Source organism: Echinops telfairi, unplaced genomic scaffold, assembly GCF_000313985.2.
Source record: "Echinops telfairi isolate 266 unplaced genomic scaffold, ASM31398v2 ScPeMD7_18;HRSCAF=68, whole genome shotgun sequence".
NCBI classification, from domain to species: domain Eukaryota; kingdom Metazoa; phylum Chordata; class Mammalia; order Afrosoricida; family Tenrecidae; genus Echinops; species Echinops telfairi.
This window is the reverse complement of record NW_022103915.1, coordinates 63,397,124-63,401,009: the sequence shown is the minus strand read 5'-3', so window position 1 is coordinate 63,401,009 and position 3,886 is coordinate 63,397,124. Positions and strand designations below refer to the sequence as shown.

The 3,886-nt window shown below is 37.3% G+C and overlaps 1 pseudogene; it reads left to right on the top strand.

The window, feature by feature from the left end:
• Nucleotides 1–1,829: 1,829 nt before the first annotated feature.
• LOC101664291 lies at nt 1,830–3,100 on the top strand (annotated as a pseudogene).
• Nucleotides 3,101–3,886: the final 786 nt, after the last annotated feature.

Sequence of the window (3,886 nt, the reverse complement as noted above, 5' to 3'; positions counted from 1 at the left end):
AACTGAGCTCATCATCGAAGCCCCCCAAACTGCACCTTCCTAGTGCTTCAATATTAATCCATGATGGCTCCGTCTTTCTGACTGCTCAGAGAGACATCTAGAATCTTCTTTCCCTCATATATCTCATATACCATCTCTCATCCTTCAACAATATTGTACTCATGAACTATTCAACAGAGATGAATTTGACTGCTTTTCTTACCTCCACTGCTAGCACTTCAGGTCACATTTGGCCCTTCTCCAGAGTACCACAAACCTGTCCCTTCATGCCGCTACAACCCTTTGTCCTCTGGGGTCGATTTCCATTCAACTGCCTGAGACGTTGTGTCAAAAAATAAGTTCGATTTTACTTCTCTGTTCAAAAGCCTCCAATTCCACTAAAATCACTCAAAACAAAATATCAACTTGTGAAACAAAAAATGTAAACTGCCCTACATTACCTACATCCTGAGCTACCTCGCTCTTGTAACCGTCACACATCACTATCACTCCCAGTCACACTGGTTTCCCTGCTGTATTTAAGTCATGTCGTTCATGTTTCCAACTTGAGGGCTATTTACTTGTTGCGTCTTTTTTTCTGAAATTCTCTTCTTCCATATAACTGCATGTCACAAATTCTTGGTGTTGTATTGAGTTATGAGCTGTGCTGCCAATTACAAGGTCGGCAGTTGAAATATACCAGCCACTGTATAGGAGCAGGATGAAGCTTTCTGTTCCGGTAAAGATTTACAGCCCTGGAAATTCATACAGCTATTTCTAGTCCAACTGGGTCACTGTGAGTCACAGCGACCTCATTGGCAGGGAGTTTGGTTTTATGTTTTGGGATATTGTCATATTTCTTTCTCAGTAGGCAAATTGCCCTCCAAAACTGCTTATAGTGCTTTTCTGATGTATATTTCTTAATAAAGAGTTAATCATTCTCAATATGTAAACTATATGTCAATAAAACTGTTAAATAAAAATAAGTTACAGTTTCAGAAACCCCCAGGGACAGTTTTACCCTTTCCTATAGGGTCACAATGAGTTGCAATCAACTCGATGGCAGTGAGTTTTGAGTTTTAGTTTCTAGTTGCTTATTTGAATAGATTGTGATCCATTTTTAGTAAATCTCATCATATTTAACCCCCCAAAATAGAATTAATCATTCTCAAAAAAAATTACTGCCTTTTAGTGAATTCCAACTAATAGCAACCCTATAAGGATAGAGTAGAACTGTCCTATGGGTTTTCAAGACTGTATCTGCTTACAGCAGTAGACAGCCTCACGTTCTTGCTCCTCATGGGTTTGAATATGACCTTTCAGCTCAGTGTATAACCCATTATGCCAACAGGGCATCTTAATTGTTAATATGAAAGATAGAGATTACAGCAATTAAGAAATAAACTTTTGCATAATTCATAAATCTTCTTTTCCATAGTGCCATATAGGACATATATAAATATAAATTCATTAATATGCTGAGTATATACATATATAAATATATTCCATAAAATAAAGACTTGTTTATTCACAATTATTTACATAATTATATTCATTAAGGAATATATTTACAATGTTTTACAATTAAGGAACATTATTTACAATATATTACAAATAAGGAATATATTTACAATATATTATAATTAAGGAACATTATTTACAATGTTTAAACCATAGGAAATATTTCTTAATTATCTAAATAATTGCTCATTTATAACTAAAGCATAAAAACTACAATACAGACTGTGTGGTGCGGTGGGGACGGAGGCCCAAGTCTTCCTAGTACTCCTGCCGCGGGGCCAGAGGCCTCGACGGTGTCCAGCTGTGCTTAACTCTAGCCGGTGTCACCTGCCTCCGCAATGCCCCCCAAGAAACAGGCTCAGGCCGGGGGCAGCAAAAAAGCGGAGCAGAAGAAGAAAGAAAAGATCATCGAAGACAAAACTTTTGGTCTAAAAAAATCAGAAAGGAGCAAAGCAACGGAAATTTATCAAGGCTGTTTACTCATCAAGTCAAAATCCACGTCAGGTAGCACAAAGTGAAGCTGAAAAGAAATTGAAGAAAGATGACAAGAAGAAAGAATTACAGGAGCCAAATGAACTATTCAAACCTGTAGTGGCTGCTCAAAAAATAAGTAAAGACGCAGACCCCAAATCTGGTATGTGCATTCTTCCAGCAAGGACAGTACACAAAAGGGGAGAAGTGTAAGTTTTCTCATGACTTGACTCTGGAGAGAAAATGTGAAAAGCAAAGTGTTTACATTGATGCAAGAGATGAAGAACTAGAAAAAGATACCATGGATAACTGGGATGAGAAGAAACTGGAAGAAGTAGTGAACAAGAAGCACGGTGAGGCGGAAAAGATAAAACCAAAAACTCAAATAGTGTGCAAGCATTTTCTTGAAGCTATTGAAAACAACAAGTATGGCTGGTTTGGGGCATGCCCTGGAGGCGATGATATGTGTATGTATTGTCATGCACTTCCCCCTGGATTTGTGTTGAAAAAAGATAAAAAGAAAGAAGAGAAAGAAGATGAAATTTCATTAGAAAACCTCATTGAAAGAGAGCGTTCTGCCCTACGTCCAAATGTTACCAAAATCACCCTAGAATCTTTTCTTGCGTGGAAAAAAAGGAAAAGGCCAGAAAAGATGGATAAACTTGAGCAAGATATGGAAAGAAGAAAAGCATACTTCAAAGCAGAGAAAGCGCTCGTGATCCGTGGTCGTGAGGTGTTTGAATTTCGTCCTGAACTTGATGATGATGATGAAGAAGCAGATGATACCCACTACACCCAGGGAATAGGTGGTGATGAGGTTGATGATTCTGTGAACATAAATGACATAGATTTAAGCTGGTACATTCCAAGAGATGTAGATGAAACAGGTATTACCATAGCCAGTCTTGAAAGATTCAGCACATATACTTCAGAAAAGGACGAAAACAAAGTAAGTGAAGCTTCTGGAGGCAGGGCAGAAAGCGGGGAAAGAAGCGACTTGGACGAGGATTAGGAAGGAGAGGCACAGGAAAACGGAGCTATTGATGCTGTTCCTGTGGATGAAAATCTTTTCACTGGAGAAGATTTGGATGAACGAGAAGAATAAAACACACTTGATTGAGATGAATGACGCCAAACAAGTTCATGAACAAATGAAATCAGCTCAGCATGAGTTCGAATTGACTACATTAATGTTTCTACCTAGAATTCTTCAACAGAATGTTTCTTTACCATACTGGTTGTGGAGGGCTAACCCTCTCCGAAAACAGGAATGTTCTCCTTACGCCTTCTCTCCTGACTTTGACTACATCTCATAGTAAGTTCAGAGTAGTTCTTGGTAAATTGAAATATAATGGTCAATTCAGAAAATGATTGATGGTTGTAACTGTCCACTCAAGTAGGAAGTGTAACTGCTTTTCCAACTTTTGTTTTTCATTGGGCATGCGTTACCAGGAACAAGAGAAATCTAAATATAAAACATTTTTCCTTTAGTGCCGTTGTTGAGTGATTTCATTTCCTTTATATGTATATCTTATAAAAGAGCCTGCCTAAAATATGAGCACTGTACTTCATAAAGGGAATTGCGCATGCAGAGTCAGTGTTGTGTCCTCTTTGGACAATTAGATGAACTTTTGAGATGGACCCTTGATCTGATAAGATCAGTTGTGATATCTTGTGTTAGACTGTTAAATGCGTTCCTCTTTTTGCCAATAAAATTGTAAATAAAGACGGTCATACATTAAAATCTAAAAAAAAATACATGTCATTTTAAATAACACGAGATTGGGAAGATCTATTATATGTGTATATGAACAATTGAACAACTTTTCACATGTTCTCTTTATTTATAAACACAGTGTGATCTTAATGCCTTAATTATTATGCTCCATCATAAATATGATATATGGATGCATAA